This window comes from Aegilops tauschii, chromosome 1, assembly GCF_002575655.3.
Source record: "Aegilops tauschii subsp. strangulata cultivar AL8/78 chromosome 1, Aet v6.0, whole genome shotgun sequence".
Lineage (NCBI taxonomy): Eukaryota > Viridiplantae > Streptophyta > Magnoliopsida > Poales > Poaceae > Aegilops > Aegilops tauschii.
The window spans coordinates 34,080,579-34,090,716 of NC_053035.3; the positions used below are offsets into that span (position 1 = coordinate 34,080,579).

General features: G+C 51.6%; 12 non-coding genes and 3 pseudogenes across 12 annotated transcripts; all 15 read left to right on the forward strand.

The window, feature by feature from the left end:
* Positions 1–448: 448 nt before the first annotated feature.
* On the forward strand, positions 449–567 carry LOC120973012 (5S ribosomal RNA). Its single transcript, XR_005767140.1, has one exon. It is a non-coding gene; the product is annotated as a 5S ribosomal RNA (ribosomal RNA).
* A 328-nt stretch (positions 568–895) lies between these two features.
* On the forward strand, positions 896–1,014 carry LOC120972966 (5S ribosomal RNA). Its single transcript, XR_005767098.1, has one exon. It is a non-coding gene; the product is annotated as a 5S ribosomal RNA (ribosomal RNA).
* A 329-nt stretch (positions 1,015–1,343) lies between these two features.
* On the forward strand, positions 1,344–1,462 carry LOC120972955 (5S ribosomal RNA). Its single transcript, XR_005767088.1, has one exon. It is a non-coding gene; the product is annotated as a 5S ribosomal RNA (ribosomal RNA).
* Positions 1,463–1,790: 328 nt separating this feature from the next.
* Positions 1,791–1,892, forward strand: LOC120973090 (5S ribosomal RNA; annotated as a pseudogene).
* Positions 1,893–2,203: 311 nt separating this feature from the next.
* On the forward strand, positions 2,204–2,322 carry LOC120972912 (5S ribosomal RNA). The gene has a single exon (XR_005767049.1). It is a non-coding gene; the product is annotated as a 5S ribosomal RNA (ribosomal RNA).
* A 326-nt stretch (positions 2,323–2,648) lies between these two features.
* Positions 2,649–2,750, forward strand: LOC120973118 (5S ribosomal RNA; annotated as a pseudogene).
* Positions 2,751–3,061: 311 nt separating this feature from the next.
* LOC120973018 (5S ribosomal RNA) lies at positions 3,062–3,180 on the forward strand. Its single transcript, XR_005767145.1, has one exon. It is a non-coding gene; the product is annotated as a 5S ribosomal RNA (ribosomal RNA).
* Positions 3,181–3,500: 320 nt separating this feature from the next.
* LOC120973101 (5S ribosomal RNA) lies at positions 3,501–3,602 on the forward strand (annotated as a pseudogene).
* A 313-nt stretch (positions 3,603–3,915) lies between these two features.
* On the forward strand, positions 3,916–4,034 carry LOC120972933 (5S ribosomal RNA). Its single transcript, XR_005767066.1, has one exon. It is a non-coding gene; the product is annotated as a 5S ribosomal RNA (ribosomal RNA).
* Positions 4,035–4,333: 299 nt separating this feature from the next.
* LOC120972922 (5S ribosomal RNA) lies at positions 4,334–4,452 on the forward strand. The gene has a single exon (XR_005767057.1). It is a non-coding gene; the product is annotated as a 5S ribosomal RNA (ribosomal RNA).
* Positions 4,453–4,781: 329 nt separating this feature from the next.
* Positions 4,782–4,900, forward strand: LOC120973024 (5S ribosomal RNA). Its single transcript, XR_005767151.1, has one exon. It is a non-coding gene; the product is annotated as a 5S ribosomal RNA (ribosomal RNA).
* Positions 4,901–5,226: 326 nt separating this feature from the next.
* Positions 5,227–5,345, forward strand: LOC120973123 (5S ribosomal RNA). Its single transcript, XR_005767237.1, has one exon. It is a non-coding gene; the product is annotated as a 5S ribosomal RNA (ribosomal RNA).
* A 313-nt stretch (positions 5,346–5,658) lies between these two features.
* Positions 5,659–5,777, forward strand: LOC120973117 (5S ribosomal RNA). Its single transcript, XR_005767233.1, has one exon. It is a non-coding gene; the product is annotated as a 5S ribosomal RNA (ribosomal RNA).
* A 329-nt stretch (positions 5,778–6,106) lies between these two features.
* Positions 6,107–6,225, forward strand: LOC120973126 (5S ribosomal RNA). The gene has a single exon (XR_005767240.1). It is a non-coding gene; the product is annotated as a 5S ribosomal RNA (ribosomal RNA).
* Positions 6,226–6,554: 329 nt separating this feature from the next.
* LOC120972944 (5S ribosomal RNA) lies at positions 6,555–6,673 on the forward strand. Its single transcript, XR_005767077.1, has one exon. It is a non-coding gene; the product is annotated as a 5S ribosomal RNA (ribosomal RNA).
* Positions 6,674–10,138: the final 3,465 nt, after the last annotated feature.

Genomic DNA, 10,138 nt, shown 5'->3' on the forward strand with positions numbered 1-10,138 from the left:
AGGTTTTAGGGCTTGGTGGTGGCTCCGTATCGTAAAACACGATGAATCCTTCTCTCTTATTTTTTTCTCCCTAAACACGAATATATGGAGTTGGAGTTGAGGTCGGTGGAGCAACAGGGGGCCCATGAGGCAGGGGGGCGCGCCCAGGGGGGCAAGCGCGCCCCCCACCCTTGTGGACAGGTGGAGGCCCCCCTGACGTGGATTCTTCTTCCAGTATTTTTAATATTTTCCAAAAATAAGTTCCGTGGAGTTTCAGGTCATTCCGAGAACTTTTGTTTCTGCACATAAATAACACCATGGCAATTCTGCTGAAAACAGCGTCAGTCCGGGTTAGTTCCATTCAAATCATGCAAGTTAGAGTCCAAAACAAGGGCAAAAGTGTTTGGAAAAGTAGATACGACGGAGACGTATCAGCCAGCATAAGGGACGAAGGCAGGGGTAACATGTTCGATGCAATCATACCAGCACTAAAGCACCGGATGCAATTAGAACTCCGAAGCTAAGCGTGCTTGGGCGAGAGTAGTACTAGGATGGGTGACCTCCTGGGAAGTCCTCGTGTTGTATTCCCTTTTTAATTTTTTTGCGCCGCGTGCAAAACAAAGCGCACGTGTGCGGCGTATATTTACTATGTTTTACTATTTTCCACATTTGCGGTAAGTTTTAGTTGGGTGGTCATTATTCACGCGTCTAACGGCGGCGTTGTGGCGCGGCAAGCGCGTTCTGAAAGGGGTCGAAACAGTGGTAAATAGGCGCTGGTGCGGTTAAGAGGGAGGGGTGGAAACCGTGGTAAACTCGTCTCCGTAGTTGAGCGGGTGCGACCAAAACAATGTACAATCGTCTTTGTAGTGGACCTCGGAGGGGCAAGCATAAGGGACGAAGACGGGGGTAACATGTCAGATGCGATCATACCAGCACTAAAGGACCGGATCCCATTAGAATTCCGAAGTTAAGCGTGCTTGGGCGAGAGTAGTACTAGGATGGATGACCTCCTGGGAAGTCCTCGTGTTGCATTCCCCTTTCAATTTTTTTTGCACCGCATGCAAAACAAACCGCACATGTGCGGCGTATATTTACCACGTTTCATTATTTTCCACGTTTGCGGTAAGTTTTAGTTGGGTGCTCATTATTCACGCGTCTAGCGGCGGCGTTGTGGCGCGGCAAGAGTGTTCTAAAAGGGGTCGAAACAGTGGTAAATAGGCGCTGGTGCGGTTGAGAGGGACGGGTGGAAACCGTGGTAAACTCGTCTCCGTAGTTGAGCGGGCGCGGCCAAAGCAATGTACAATCATCTTTTTAGTGGAGTTGGGAGGGGCAAGCATAAGGGACGAAGACGGGGGTAACATGTTGGATGCGATCATACCAGCACTAAAGCACCGGATCCCATCAGAACTCCAAAGTTAAGCATGCTTGGTCGAGAGTAGTACTAGAATGGATGACCTCCTGGGAAGTCCTCGTGTTGCATTCCCTTTTTAATTTTTTTTGGCCTCGTGCAAAACAAAGCGCACGTGTGCGGCGTATATTTACCATGTTTTATTATTCTCCACATTTGCGGTAAGTTTTAGCTGGGTGCTCATTTTTCCCGCCTCTAGCGGCGATGTTGTGGCGCGGCATGCGCGTTCTTAAAGGGGTCAAAACAGTGGTAAATAGGCGCTGGTGCGGTTGAAAGGGAGGGGTGGAAACCGTGGTAAACTCGTCTCCGTAGTTGAGCAGGAGCGGCCAAAGCAATGTACAATCGTCTTTGTAGTGGAGCTGGGAGGGGCAAGCATAAGGGACGAAGACGGGGGTAACATGTCTGATGCGACCATACCAGCAGTAAAGCACCGGATCCCGTCAGAACTCCGAAGTTAAGCGTGCTTGGGCGAGAGTAGTACTAGGAAGTCCTCGTGTTGCATTCACTTTTCAATTTTTTTGCGCCGCGTGCAAAACAAAGCGCACGTGTGCGGCGTATATTTACCACGTTTGTGGTAAGTTTTAGCTGGGTGCTCATTATTCACGCGTCTAGTGGCGGCGTTGTGGCACGGCAAGAGTGTTCTGAAAGGGGTCGAAACAGTGGTAAATAGGCGCTAGTGCGGTTGAGAGGGAGGGGTGGAAACCGTGGTAAACTCGTCTCCGTAGTTGAGCGGGAGCGGCCAAACCAATGTACAATCGTCTTTGTAGTGGAGTTAGGAGAGGCAAGCATAAGGGACGAAGACGGCGGTAACATGTCGGATGCGATCATACCAGCACTAAAGCACCGGATCTCATCAGAACTCCGAAGTTAAGCGTGCTTGGTCGAGAGTAGTACTAGGATGGATGACCTCCTGGGAAGTCCTCGTGTTGCGTTCCCTTTTTAATTTTTTGCGCCTCGTGCAAAACAAAACGCACGTGTGCGGCGTATATTTCCCACGTTTTATTATTTTCCACATTTGCGGTAAGTTTTAGCTGGGTGCTCATTATTCCCGCCTCTAGCGGCGACGTTGTGGCGCGGCAAGCGCGCTCTGAAAGGGTTGAAACAGTAGTAAATAAGGGCTGGTGCGGTTGAGAGGGATGGGTGGAAACCGTGGTAAACTCGTCTCCGTAGTTGAGCGGGAGTGGCCAAAGCAATGTACAATCGTCTTTGTAGTGGAGCAGGGAGGGGCAAGCATAAGGGACGAAGACGGGGGTAACATGTCTGATGCGACCATACCAGCGCTAAAGCACCGGATCCCGTCAGAACTCCAAAGTTAAGCGTACTTGGGCGAGAGTGGTACTAGGAAGTCCTCGTGTTGCAATCACTTTTTAATTTTTTTGTGCCGCGTGCAAAACAAAGTGCATGTGTGCGGCATATATTTACCAAGTTTGCGGTTAGTTTTAGCTGGGTGCTCAATATTCACGCGTCTAGTGGCAGCGTTGTGGCGCGGCAAGAGTGTTCTGAAAGGGGTCGAAACAGTGGTAAATAGGCGCTAGTGCGGTTGAGAGGGAGGGGTGGAAACCGTGGTAAACTCGTCTCCGTAGTTGAGCGGGAGCGGCCAAACCAATGTACAATCGTCTTTGTAGTGGAGTTGGGAGAGGCAAGCATAAGGGACGAAGACGGGGGTAACATGTCGGATGCGATCATACCAGCACTAAAGCACCGGATCCCATCAGAACTCCGAAGTTAAGCGTGCTTGGTCGAGAGTAGTACTAGGATGGATGACCTCCTGGGAAGTCCTCGTGTTGCATTCCCTTTTTAATTTTTTTGCGCCTCGTGCAGGCACGTGTGCGGCGTATATTTACCACGTTTTATTATTTTCCACATTTGCGGTAAGTTTTAGCTGGGTGCTCATTATTCCCGCCTCTAGCAGCGACATTGTGGCACGGCAAGCGCGCTCTGAAAGGGGTCGAAACTGTAGTAAATAGGGGCTGCTGCGGTTGAGAGGGAGGGATGGAAACCGTGGTAAACTCGTCTCCGTAGTTGAGCGGGAGCGGCCAAAGCAATGTACAATCGTCTTTGTAGTGGAGCTGGGAGGGGCAAGCATAAGGGACGAAGACGGGGGTAACATGTCTGATGCGACCATACCAGCACTAAAGCACCGGATCCCGTCAGAACTCCGAAGTTAAGCGTTCTTGGGCGAGAGTGGTACTAGGAAGTCCTCGTGTTGCATCCCCTTTTTAATTTTTTTTTGCGCCACGTGCAAAACAAAGCGCACGTGTGCGGCGTATATTTACCACGTTTGTGGTAAGTTTTAGCTGGGTGCTCAATATTCACGTGTCTAGCGGCGGCGTTGTGGCGCGGCAAGCGCGTTCTGAAAGGGGTCAAAACAGTGATAAATAGGCGCTGGTGTGGTTGAGAGGGAGGGGTGGAAACAGTGGTAAACTGGTCTCCGTAGTTGAGCGGGAGCGGCCAAAGCAATATACAGTCGTCTTTGTGGTGGAGCTGGGAGGGGCAAGCATGAGGGACGAAGCCGGGGGTAACATGTCGGATGCGATCATACCAGCACTAAAGCACCAGATCCCATCAGAACTCCGAAGTTAAGCTTGCTTGGGCGAGAGTAGTACTAGGATGGGTGACCTGCTGGGAAGTCCTCGGGTTGCATTCCCTTACAAACGCACGTGCGCGGTATATATTTACTACGTTTTATTTTTTTCACGTTTGCGGTAAGTTTTAGCTCATTGCTCGTTATACACGCGTGTAGCGGCGGCGTTGTGGCGCGGCAAGCGCGTTCTGAACGGTGTCGAAACAGTGGTAAATAGGCGCTGGTGCGGTTGAGAGGGAGGGGTGGAAAGCATGGTAAACTCGTCTCCGTAGTTGAGCAGGAGCGGCCAAAGCAATGTAGAATCGTCTTTGTAGTGGAGCTGGGAGGGCAAGCATAAGGGACGAAGACTGGGGTAACATGTTGGATGCGATCATACCAGCACTAAAGCACCGGATCCCATCAGAACTCTGAAGTTAAGCATGCTTGGGCGAGAGTAGTACTAGGATGGGTGACCTCCTGGGAAGTCCTCGTGTTGAATTCCCTTTTTAATTTCGTTTGCGCCGCGTGCAAAACAAAGCGCACGTGTGTGCCGTATATTTACCACGTTTTATTATTTTCCATGTGTGCGGTAAGTTTTAGCTGGGTGCTCATTATTCACGCGTCTAGCAGCGGCGTTATGGTGCGGCAAGCGCGTTCTAAAAGGGGTCGAAATAGTGGTAAATAGGCGCTGGTGCGGTTGAGAGGGAGGGGTGGAAACCATGGTAAACTCGTCTCAGTAGTTTAGCGGGAGCGGCCAAAGCAATGTACAATCGTCTTTGTAGTGGAGCTGGGAGGGGCAAGCTTATGGGACGAAGACGGGGGTAACATGTAGGATGCGATCATACCAGCACTAAAGCACCGGATCCCATCAGAACTGTGAAGTTAAGCATGCTTGGGTGAGAGTAGTACTAGGTTGGGTGACCTCCTGGGAAGTCCTCGAGGTGCATTCCCTTTTTAATTTTCTTTGCGCCGCGTGCCAAATAAAGCGCACGTGTGCGGCGTATATTTAACACGTTTTATATTTTCCACGTTTGCGATAAGTTTTAGCGGGGTGCTCATTATTCACGCGTCTAGCGGCGGCGCTGTGGCGCGGCAACCACGTTCTAAAAGGGGTCGAAATAGTGGTAAATACGCGTTGGTGCGGTTGAGAGGGAGGGGTGGAAACTGTGGTAAACTCATCTCTGTAGTTGAGCGGGAGCAGCCAAAGCAATGTACATTCGTCTTTTTAGTGGAGCTGGGAGGGCAAGCATAAGGGACGAAGACGGAGTAACATGTCGGATGCAATCATACCAGCACTAAAGCACCGGATCCCATCAGAACTCCGAAGTTAAGCGTGCTTGGGCGAGAGTAGTACTAGGATGGATGACCTCCTGGTAAGTTCTCGTGTTGCATTCCATTTTTAATTTTTTTTTGCGCCGCGTGCAAAACAATGCGCACGTGTGCGGCATATATTTACCACGTTTGTGGTAAGTTTTAGCTGGGTGCTGATTATTCACGCGTCTAGCGGCGGCGTTGTTGCGCGGCAACCGCGTTCTGAAAGGGGTCGAAACAGTGGTAAATAGGTGCTGGTGCGGTAGAGAGGGAGGGTTGGAAACCTTGGTAAACTCGTCTCCGTAGTTGAGCGGGAGCGGCCAAAGCAATGCACAATCGTCTTTGTAGTGGAGCTGGGAGGGGCAAGCACAAGGGACGAAGACGGGGGTGACATGTCGGATGCGATCATACCAGCACTAAAGCACCGGATCCCATCAGAACTCCGAAGTTAAGTGTGCTTGGGCGAGAGTAGTACTAGGATGGGTGACCTCTTGGGATGTCCTCGTGTTGCATTCCCTTTTTAATTTTTTTTGCGCCGCGTGCAAAACAAAGCGTACGTGTGCGGCGTATATTTACCACGTTTTATTATTTTCCGTGTTTGTGGTAAGTTTTAGCTGGGTGCTCCTTATTCACGCGTCTGGCGGCGGCGTTGTTGCGCGGCAAGCGCGTTCTGAAAGGGGTCGAAACAGTGGTAACTAGGCGTTGTTGCGGTTGAGAGGGAGGGGTGGAAACCGTGGTAAACTCGTCTTCGTAGTTGAGCGGGAGCGGCCAAAGCAATGTACAATCGTCTTTGTAGTGGAGCTGGGAGGGGCAAGCATAAGGGACGAAGACGGGGGCAACATGTCGGATGCGATCATACCAGCACTAAAGCACTGGATCCCATCAGAACTCCAAAATTAAGCGTGCTTGGGCGAGAGTAGTACTAGGATGGGTGACCACCTGGGAAGTCCTTGTGTTGCATTCACTTTTTAATTTTTTTTTGCGTCGCGTGCAAAATAAGACGCACGTGCCCGGCATATATTTACCATGTTTTATTATTTTTCACATTTGCGGTAAGTTTTAGCTCATTGCTCGTTATTCACGCGTGTAGCGGCGGCGTTGTGGCGTGGCAATCACGTTCTAAAAGTGGTCGAAACCATGGTAAATATGCGCTGGTGCGGTTGAGAGGGAGGGGTGTAAACCGTGGTAAAGTCGTCTCCGTAGTTGAGAGGGAGCGGCCAAAGCAATGTACAATTTTCTTTGTAGTGTAGGTGGGAGGGGCAAGCATAAGGGACGAAAACGGGGTAACATGTAGGATGTGATCATACCAGCACTAAATCACCAGATCCCATCAGAACTCTGAAGTTAAGCGTGCTTGGATGAGAGTAGTACTAGGATGGGTGACCTCTTGGGAAGTCCTTGTGTTGCATTCCCTCTTTAATGTTTTTGCGCCGCATGCAAATAAAACGATCGTGTGCGGCATATATTTACCACGTTTGCGGTAAGTTTTAGCTCACTGCTCATTATTCACGCGTCTCGCGACGGCGTTGTCGTGCGGCAAGCGCGTTCTGAAAGGGGTCAAACCGTGGTAAATAGGCGCCGATGCAGTGGAGAGGGAGGGGTGGAAACCGTCACTAGTAGAAACAGGGCTTTGGTTGGGGCCTGGCCAGCTCATTATTCCCGGTTCAGTCACGAACCGGGACCCATGGGGGCATATGTTCCGGTTCGTGAGCCCAGGGGGCCGGCCGGGGCCTCGTGGGCATTGGTCCCGGTTGGTCTCGACCCATTTGTCCCGGTTCCTGGCACGAACTGGGACCAATAGGCCTCGCTCCTGGCCCACATACATTTGTCCCGGTTCGTGGCTCGAACCGGGACAGAAGGGTGGGCTTTAGTCCCGGTTCCAACCACGAACCGGGACAAATGAGTTTCCTATATATACCTCATCGCCGCAGCAGAGCACTCCACAGTGTTCTGTTTTTTCTGGCCGGCGAGGGGAGGGCATTTGGGTGCTCTAGCTCACCTCCCATGCACATGAGGTGTTCGATGAAATGCCCGAGCCACACTAGTTAAGCTTTCTCCTCTAGAAGCTCGACCTCCAAGCTCCATTTTCCCCGAGATTTGCATAGGTTTAGTTGTCCGTCACGTCCTGTCCCCGTCTTCACTGCCATCGATCGCCCGCGCCGATCTCGTTGCCGGCACCACCGTGGTGAGCCTCTTGTTCTTATCTTCTTTTTGAAAGAAAAGAATTCTTACTTTAGATAGATACTTGTCTAATTATATATAATGCATGCAGATGAACCGGCAATGGATGTATGGTGACAGACACACCTCCGGGTACGTTAAGGGCGTGCATAATTTTCTCGAAGTGGCTGAGGCAAACAAGAAGAATGGTTTTATGTGTTGTTGTCGGTGTACAAAAGTAGGGGCTCTCCTTTTGACCCCTTTACTTGTGCACGGGCAATCAGAGCCACGCACCGCGGCCACACCTAGCAGGGCAGAGGAGGGAAGCCGGAGAGAAGCCGAAGCACAAGACAACCAAGACAACGCCAAGATCAGAAACACAAAGAGCAAGAGGGCGAGGTGGCCTCCCCCGGCAAGACCCTTGCCAGGGCGGCCTCCGCGGCCCCGGCAAGAGCTTTGCTGGGGCAACTTGCCCAACGCCAGCAGAGCGAGCCACCCTTGGGCCCAAGGGTTCCAAACGCCGTAAACAACTACATTTGAACCAGGGCTCGGGAGGCACCACCGTGGTGGCATGCAGATCTTTGTCAAGATCATAAACACACAAGATCAGATGAGGATCAGAAGACGATGACCCTCGGCGGGATCCTAGCCGAGGAAATCCACAAGACCCCCGGCAAGCGCCTTGCTGGGGACGACTGCAACGCCACGGCAAGACCCTTGCCGGGCCCCCGGCAAGACCCTTGCCGAGGGCATCAGCGGGGCCACAGCCAGGCCCGCACCAGCTAAGACTCCACCACTGTCCCCAAGCAGCTGCTAGCTCAGCCAGCTGGGCAGGCACCCGCGTGGCGACGGGCGGCCTCTACAACGACTCAGCAAGCACCTGCGTGGTGGCATGCGACCCTTCAAGAAGGCTCCACCACCGCGCCAACCCAGCATCCAGCCAACGTGGCACCGCGACGCCTCGTCAAGCTCGGACGCGTGTCAAGGCCAGGCAAAGCGGCGACAGCTGGGACGTGCTTCCTTGCCGTCCCCGATAAAGGAAGGGGGACATGTCGGCAGTGCATTAAATGTGTTTGTCCTATGGTTCCATAGGATAGGATTATCAACTGTAGACCTTTCCACCTCCTGTGTGCCACTGTGGCAACCCCTTTTTCCTATAAAAGGAGGCCCAAGGCGACCAGGAGAAGGACTCGGCTCTTTGGAACTACGCAGTCACCGTAGCTAGTTCGAGAGCTCAAGAACACTCTGAAATACACACCAAAGCAGGACTAGGGTATTACGCATCCTCGCGGCCCGAACCTGGGTAAACGACCCGTGTGCTTCCTGTCAGACCTGCTCTTTGCACAACCCCGCGCCCGCCGACCGTAGAAGGGATCCCAGTGACCCCATAGGTGTCGTTCCCACCAACAGTTGTCCATGCCCTAGTTGTGGGAATACGAAGTCTTACTCTGACCGGAAAATCCTTCACACCCGCCTGCTTTATAAGGGTTTCATGCCACACTATAATGTTTGGACGAGGCACGGAGAAATAGGGGTTATGATGGAAGACAGCGAAGAAGAAGAGGATGATGACAACTATGTGCCCCCTGAATACGGTGATGCTGCAACGGGGGAAGCTGCTGAAGATCAAGATCAAGAACCAGACGATGTGCCCGATGATGATGATCTCCGCCGGGTCATTGTTGATGCAAGGACACAGTGCAAAAGTCAAAAGGAGAAGCTAAAGTTCGATCGCATGTTAGAGGATCACAAAAAGGGTTGTACCCCAATTGCGAAGATGGCAACACAAAGCTCGGTACCGTACTGGAATTGCTGTAGTGGAAGGCAGAGAATGTTGTGCCTGACAAAGGAGTTGAGAAGCTACTGAAAATATTAAAGAAGAAGCTTCCAAAGGATAACGAATTGCCCGACAGTATGTACTCAGCAAAGAAGGTCGTATGCCATCTAGGATTGGAGGTGCAGAAGATACATGCATGCCCTAATGACTGCATCCTCTACCGTGGTGCGTACGAGGATTTGAACGCATGCCCGGTATGCGGTGCATTGTGGTATAAGATCAGACGAGATGACCCTGGTGATGTTGACGGCGAGCCCCCCAGGAAGAGGGTTCCTGCGAAGGTGATGTGGTATGCTCCTATAATACCACAGTTGAAACGTTTGTTCAGAAATGAAGAGCATGCCAAGTTGATGCGATGGCACAGAGAGGGCCGTAAGAAAGACGGGAAGTTGAGAGCACCCGCTGACGGGTCGCAGTGGAGAAAAATCAAGAGAAAGTACTGGGCTGAGTTTGCAGGTGACCAAAGGAACGTATGGTTTGGTTTAAGCGCGGATGGCATTAATCCTTTCGGGGAGCAGAGCAGCAATCACAGCACCAGAAGGTTGACCGCAATCATAAATGCGTCAAGCGTTAGTTTGGTTCAATTCTTCACAACATGACTGCTATCCACAATGCAGTGAAGAAAAACCACTACTACCTTCATGAAATCCTCAACCGCACCTGGGTTGTTCTGTCTCAAGTCTATAGTGAAGAAGATCTGAAGACAATGGGTCTCAAGGACGATCTTGACTGGGCTGCACCTCCTCCGAAGAAGTACAAGAAGGTCAAGGTTCCTTCCTTGGTGGCCAGCTCCTATTCTTCATCACGTGACACTGATGAAAATGAAGATTTGGACGACACTGCGGCAGGCCCTACTCCAACAACCGACCCCAACAATCCT